Source organism: Tupaia chinensis, unplaced genomic scaffold (assembly GCF_000334495.1).
Source record: "Tupaia chinensis unplaced genomic scaffold, TupChi_1.0 Scaffold147918_1, whole genome shotgun sequence".
In the NCBI taxonomy this organism is placed as follows: Eukaryota; Metazoa; Chordata; class Mammalia; order Scandentia; family Tupaiidae; genus Tupaia; species Tupaia belangeri.
Genome location: NW_006207768.1, coordinates 1102290 through 1109764, shown reverse-complemented (window position 1 = coordinate 1109764; position 7475 = coordinate 1102290). Strand labels below are relative to the sequence as shown.

At 44.7% G+C, this 7475-nt stretch overlaps 1 long non-coding RNA gene across 1 annotated transcript; it reads right to left on the bottom strand.

The window, feature by feature from the left end:
• Positions 1 to 5748: 5748 nt before the first annotated feature.
• Positions 5749 to 7176, bottom strand: LOC114006429 (uncharacterized). Its single transcript, XR_003548137.1, has 2 exons — positions 6957 to 7176; positions 5749 to 6363 (listed from the first exon to the last, which is right to left on the bottom strand). It is a non-coding gene; the product is annotated as an uncharacterized LOC114006429 (long non-coding RNA).
• Between the last annotated feature and the right edge of the window lie 299 nt (positions 7177 to 7475).

Sequence of the window (7475 nt, the reverse complement as noted above, 5' to 3'; positions counted from 1 at the left end):
TTTTTAGAGGTTTATGCTAGAGGGCGCGTGCGCCCGCCAGAAAGACAGAGAGAGACAGACAGAAAGCAAGAAATCACCCCCCAGGGGGAATGGCCACGCCGCAAACCCCTCTCCTCCGTTCTCCTCTCGGGATTTTGGGCACGCATGCACACACGCCCGGCGTGAGTTTTAAGCCACCGGGTCCGGGATGCGAACTGCAGTCAACTACATGGGAGTCCAGCGACAGCCATTACGCTAACTGCTGGTCCCAGCATGCCTATGTATTACAGTGCAGAGTTAAGCATGGTTTAGGCACCTATTTATAACCCTCTCTAACCACGAACTACAAATGACTGTAAGGTTGGTGTGTGTTAAACACATCCAGTGATTCTGCAGTTGAAATGTGAGGCTGGCTTCCATATGTATTATCTTTTTAAAATATTATTGAAAGCAGGGCAATTATAGTATTGCCTAGTTACCGACAAGAGCTGGTAACGCAGCGAGAGAAGGCATAAGGTGACCTTAGTTCTACTCCTGGGCTTTGACAGCTAAAGGATCAGAAACTTTATCCGCATTTAGGTAACCATGAAACGCCCTGAAAATCATATTCTGAACAGAAGAAACATGGTTAATTGGTATATGAATACATCAAGTCTTTGAGAATAATCAAGATATGGTAAAAGTACAGAAAACATTTGACACCTCCCAAAAAATAATATGTGAAACACTTATGTATACAAACAAGCACCATAAGCGGCGTTTTTAATGAGACCTTCGAAAGTTCATGGAAAATCATTATTAAGAAAAACTTGTGGGCTAGCAGATAGTGTGGTGGTTAAGGTGCTGGATTCCCACAGGGCCGGCCACAGTTCGAGTCCTACACCAGGCAGCTTGAAAATGACAACAAGTAAGTAGAAAAATAAATAAATATTAAAAAAGAAAAAGAAATAAAAACTATCACAAACAGCAAGTTGTTTTTTGTTTGTTTGTTTTTATTTTTTTTGAGAGATTTTCACTATAGGACGCATGCGCTTGCCAGACAAACAGAGAGAGACAGAGAGACAGAAAGCGAGAAATCACCCCCCGGGGGGATGCTCACGCCGCAATCCCTTCTCCTCCATTCTCCTCTCGGGATCTTGGGCACGCACGCACACGTGCCCGGCGTGTTTTAAGCAACCGAGTTGGGGACGCGAACCGTGGTCGACTACGTGGGAGTCCAGTGACGTAGCCATTACGCCAACTGCTGGTCCCTGGTTTTTGTTTTTTTCCCCTCATCAAAACGCATATTGATTTGCTACGTGTTTGAGCACCATCTAGGGTGAGGCACCAACAGGATATGACATCAGTTTGAAAAGAACCCCTACCAGGGAACCAGCAGTTAGCGTAATGGCTATGTCGCTGGACTCCCACGTAGTCGACCGTGGTTCGTGTCCCGGACCCGGTGGCTTAAAACTCACGCCAGGCGCGTGTGCGTGCGTGCCCAAGATCCCGAGAGGAGAATGGAGGAGAAGGGATTGCGGCGTGACCATCCCCCCTGGGGGGTGATTTCTCGCTTTCTGTCTCTATGTCTCTCTCTGTCTGTCTGGCGAGCGCACGTGCCCTACAGTGAAAATCTCTCCAAAAAAAAAAAAAAAAGAACCCCTACCAGAGCGACATGAATTCTGCCAGCAGTGAAGCGAGAGCAAAGAGTAACTATCAGCTACATGGTGAGGCTTGGGTGGGAGAACAGGGAAGCACTGGTGCTTTACGAGCAGCGAATGGAGAAAATGCACAGCTGAAGGAACAGCGAACAAGCGGGTCGTTCACTGTAGGAAGGGGCGAGACGACGGCGACGCTGGTACTGGCAGACCATCCATCTCCAGTTGTGAGAACAGTGCATCGAGTCCGTGCCCTGAAGAGGACCAGTGACCGACAGCAGACACAGCCAGCACCAGGGACATCTCGACTGGTTCAGTTTACACAATCCTGTCAGGAGAATCAGTGAGCAAACTTTCTATCGGATAGAAGGCAAAAATCCCATCAGCTAAAGACAGCAGCAGAGCTTCCCGTGGAAACTGTAAACAAGTGGGGTGGAGATCCTGAAGTGTTTCTTCCAAGAACTGTTAACAGGAGATGGCATGCGGCTTTACCGGTACGACACGAGACACAACACAAAGCAAAGGCTACCCAGAGGTAGGAGCCCGGTTAGAGCAAGGGCGGAGCAGCCGAGGGCAAGGGTCACGGTGACGCGTTTGCAGGGTAATCGAGGCACTTTGCTTATGAGTGTTCTTGAGGGTTATGAAGTCACATGGGCTTATTACGAGTGTTTTCAGGGGACCAGCAGTTAGCGTAATGGCTATGTCGCTGGACTCCCACGTAGTGGACCATGGTTCACGTCCCGGACCCAGTGGCTTAAAACTCACGCCGGGCGCGTGTGCGTGCGTGCCCAAGATCCCGAAAGGAGAGTGGAGGAAAAGGGATTGCGGTATGACCATCTGCCTGGGGGGGAGGGGGTGATTTCTCGCTTTCTATCTCTCTGTCTCTGTCTGGTGAGCGCACGCACCCTATAGCAAAACAAAACAAAACAAAAATACTCCCCCCCCCCAAAAAAAAGTGTTTTCAGAAAGTTAATCACACTTTTAGCAGAAAACATAGCCAGAAAGGTTTACCAGAAAGTCCTTCTCCACCTCCATGACCCTGCTCATTCCTCCCAAACGAAGCCCATTTAATGAGCATTTTGATGACAAACATTAGGCATCAGCCTTACAGTCCTCTTTTGGCCCTGACTTATTTTTGTTTCTTAATCTTAAAAAAAAAAAAAAAAAAAACCTCTGGGGAACCAGCAGTTAGCGTAATGGCTATGTTGCTGGACTCCCACATAGTCGACCACGGTTCGTGTCCTGGACCCGGTGGCTTAAAACTTATGCCGGGCGCGTGTGCGTGCGTGCCCAAGATCCCGAGAGAACAGAGGAGAAGGGATTGCGGCATGACCATCCCCCCTGGGGGGTGATTTCTCGCTTTCTGTCTCTATGTCTCTCTCTGCCTGTCTGGCGAGTGCATACGCCCTATGGCAAAAAACCTCTCTGAAAAAAAAAAACAAACCTCTGTAGGTCACCCACTTTCCTTAGCTAATGCTATAACAAGGGCACTGACAGGATGAAACGCCTGCTGCTCTCAAAAACTGAAGGCCGGACTCATCACTTACCACCAGGCCCAGAACTTGATGAAGCTTCTTTTCAGAAATAAAGTTATTTTTTTACTTTTAATTTCATTTTCCCCACAAAACTTTCTGATATCCCTCTGTATAAATAACAATATAGGTGAACTGAAAAAAAAAAGCAAACCTGAAGGTGAGGAGAAAAATCTCTCCCTAACGAAACCTATTAAGAACATGGGTTGGACGTGGAAGCTATGCAGCAAATGCAACACTGTAAGGTAGTCTTTCTAAAGAAGAGGAAACATTTCTTTCTACTGAAAAAAAAATCTATTAATTTGTGAAGCAAAAGTCTAAGTAAATTCTGTCAACTTAGAGAACTTTTTAGCGTGGGAGGAGGCTGGGAGATGGCAGGTGAGAGATAGGAAATCAAGGATGGGAAAGAACAAAATCTACAGGAAACAAGAAATGGAAAATTATTAGTTGGTGATAACACATATGTCGATGTGCTTGATTGAGCCAATATATAGTGTATTCTGGATGGAAAATCTCATTTTGTATGCTGTAATGATGTACAGCGAATGAATGTAAATAAATAAAGTTAAATAAAATTTAAAAAGAAAGAAAAAACTTTTTAGCAAAGTAAGTGGTAGAACTGTCATTAGTAATTACAATAAAAGCATGAAAACTTAACAGCTGGCATGAATCATTGATCTCAACCAACCTAAACACACGAAGGGCATGCCCACGCAGGGCTTCTGCACTTGGGTTCCCATTGCTTCTTCCCCTGCATGGATCTCCTTCCTCATCTCTTTAGTGAGACTTTCCCTGACACTCTACACACCATGACAAATTCCCGCCCACATTTGCTGTGTCCCCTCCCAGGCTTCGTGTTTCTTCTATGTGTTATTTTTCCCCACCATGCACACTTATCAATCGCCTACTGTATTCTATGAATCACTTATGTAGCTATTGTATGTTTAAACCACCCACAGGAAATGACAAGCTTGAGGATAGGCTTTTTTTTTTGAGAGGTTTATGCTACAGGGCGCATACGCCTGCCAGAAAGACAGAGAGACAGAGACAGAAAGCAAGAAATCACCCCAGGTGGGGAGATGGCCACACCACAATCCCTTCTCCTCCGTTCTCTTGGGATGTTGGACATGCACATACACGTGCCTGGAGTGAGTTTAAGCCACCAATTCTGGGACTCGCAGTGCGGTCGACTACATGGGAGTCCAGTGACATAGCCATTATGCTAACTGCTGGTTCCAAGGATAGACATTTAATTTTAAAGAATTATTTATTTAATTTTATGTATTAATTCATTTATTTTAATGCAACCAGAGAGAGACACAGAGAGAAAGAAAGAGAGGGAAAGTGACAAAGCAAGCGACCAGGTCTAGGACTCCAACCGTGGTCTGCCATGTGGGAGTGCCCAGTGCCTTAACCACCACGCCACCTGCTGGTCCCCCAAAGACAGGCATTTTTATTAGCTTTGTCCGTTGGTATATCCCAGCACCCTACATAGTGCATAGAATAAAGTATTTGTGGAAAGTAAGGAAGAAAGAAAAGAAAGAAGGAAGGAAAAGGAGGAAGAGAAAAGAGAAAGAAGAGGTGGAATTCGACATAAAACAGTAAGAGCCAGCCCCGTTGTGCAGCCAAGTGCTGAGCATTAAAGAGCAAAACCCCACATGGCCAACTGCGGCTCAAATCCCGGCTGTGGAGGCTTGAAAAACATGCCCGGTGTGTGTGTGTGCCCCAAATCCTCACAGCATGGAGAAATGGAGAGAGGACTGGGGAGTGACCACTCTTTACCGGGGAATGCTTCGTGGCTCTCTGAACCATCAAGGCCATGGCTGGCCCACCACTCTCTCTCCCTCTCTGGCAAGTACACTCCTCCTTGGCAATTCAACAAAGAAAAAAAGAAAAAGTAGTATGTCAAACTAATGACAGTTGACCGACTTTTTATCTACAACCCACATGTTGATTTACGCCTTTGGAGTTGTCCGTCCATACCAAAGAAATCTGTATCCACCGATGTGTTGCGTTATTAGGCTCCCCGTTCGGAGTGAGTACTGTAGCTCTGTGTACACTCCGAACGGGGAGTTATACTTGCATCATATAAAAAGTTAGTGTCTGTGCACAGTATCCCACGGGCATGCACCACATTAACAAACCCGTCTTTCAAAACCAGAGTCATTATCAGCCAGCCAGAAATAAAGTGGGACAGACAAGAAGCCGTTATAAAAAAAAAAACCTTTTTAATTCTGATTGCCAAATTATTTAAGGCAGGTATAAAAAAGGAAAGCATTCAATATACATTTTACATAAAATAAACTAGATTACAGCATAAAACAAGTAACCAGGCAATGGCGTTAAAGTCTCTCTCTTCTAAAACTGGATAATTGTAAACATTAAAATAAAAAAAAAAAAATTAAAAAAAAAAATAGACTGCGGGACTATTCAAGTAACAGAACAATCACAGATGTCTCTGGTATGCAGGCTATTGGGTTATTTGCCATTCAAGATTATCCAAAAATGACACCTCATTATTCACAGATGCTCATTATTTCCCCATGTACGTCTTTACATTATATACAACACAGTTTTTGTGGTACTGGCAACCCCATGCCTTCCGAAAGTATTTTTTCCACAATACACAAGTACAAACAGTGACTACAGGAACATTTTACACTGATGCGTCTTCAACAGGGGCCACCAAATAGACATCTAAATGGTATCAAGTGTCGTCATCACAGTTGGCCTTTCCGAGGGGCGTCCGGGAAGTACCTGGAGGGTATGCACGGTTCAGGCACACTGATACATAACATTATTTATTTACAAGCGAAAAGGAAAAGGAAAAGAAAGTAAGCAGCCTTCTGTGGCTAACACTTTTCAACGTGACGAATACGGGTTTTTTTATTTCCTTTACTGAGTGGTTTGCAACTTGGCAACAGACCCTGTGTGTGCGAGCCTGGTTACTGATACAAAAAAAGTAAAGAATATATATATATATATATATATGTATATATACAGATATGTATACGTATATATATATAAAACAGAAGTTTAATTACAGCAACATTTGTTACTCTGTGATAAAATCTGTAATTTACAAAAACGAAATGACTGGTTTTTGCCTGCCATTAAGGCATTTCAAATTAACACCATGGAACTGATGTCTGTATAAAGCGCTTCCTCACGTGATCCGGTCACATGACAACGTACACTTCCAATCTGGTTATTCTCTGCAAGAGAAAAAGAGAACCTTAGCGTGGGGTTCTACCAACACCTCACACCGAAAACCGTAAGGCTGATTGACGGGCTTATTTTCATTCTAATACACGAGTGGCATTCCCAAGAAAGTAAATAAAAGCAGAGATGGCATACGTTATGAAAACACACTGATTCCGTAACATTAATAATTGAATTCCTTTTAGTTATTTCCCTTTGTAAAACAACCCGAGGGGTGATTCAAATGGCAAAGAATAAACATGATCTTTCGCGTCACGAGAATATATTTCCCCACTTGCAACTTTATTTTTAAGCAGAATAAAACAGAGAGAGTCGTAGTGGGATATTTTAACAAACTATGGGGATAACCTAAGAAAACGTCAACGGTCTACAACATGAGTTAATTACTTATCTATGTTCCATTTATAAAATGGAGTTCACGGACCATAACTTGCTCACGAAGCCTCCTGGTAAGTACAGTCCATTTGTTGCAATGATATAAACCCCAAGGGTCGAAGATTTCCGTCTACAAAGCCTACGCTTGCCTGCTCTGAGCCAGTCAGATGCCTCTATCTGGAAGACAGACAGCAATGCAGGGGGCAGTTACCTTCTTTGTGCAGGGAACATTCCTGATGCAGATGCCTGGGCGGCCACTTGCTGAGAGGCAACCAGGGCAGCAGAGGTGAGCCCTAACGGAGAGAAGAAGTCGAGTTTTTAGTTTGTGATAGGTTGTGTGTGCTGGCAGGGAGAAAGTGAGAAGGCTTCCCCTGGGAGGATGGCAAGCTGCCTTCCTGTCTCCTCCATTTCCTTCTAGGAACTTTGGATGTGCACCCACGTGCCCGGCATGTTTTCTAAGCCATTGTGTCCGAGACTCATACCATGCGGTTGGCCATGTGGGATCCAGCCATCTTAATCACCACGTAACTGGCTGGCCCCCATAATAGAAGGTTTTTGTGACATTTAGAAAGATTACAGCAGATGGGAACCAGCAGTTAGCGTAATGGCTATGTCGCTGGACTCCCACGTAGTTGACTGCGGTTCGCGCCCCGGACCCGGTGGCTTAAAACTCAGGCTGGGCATGTGTGCGTGCGTGCCCAAGATCCCAAGAGGAGAATGGAGGAGGAGG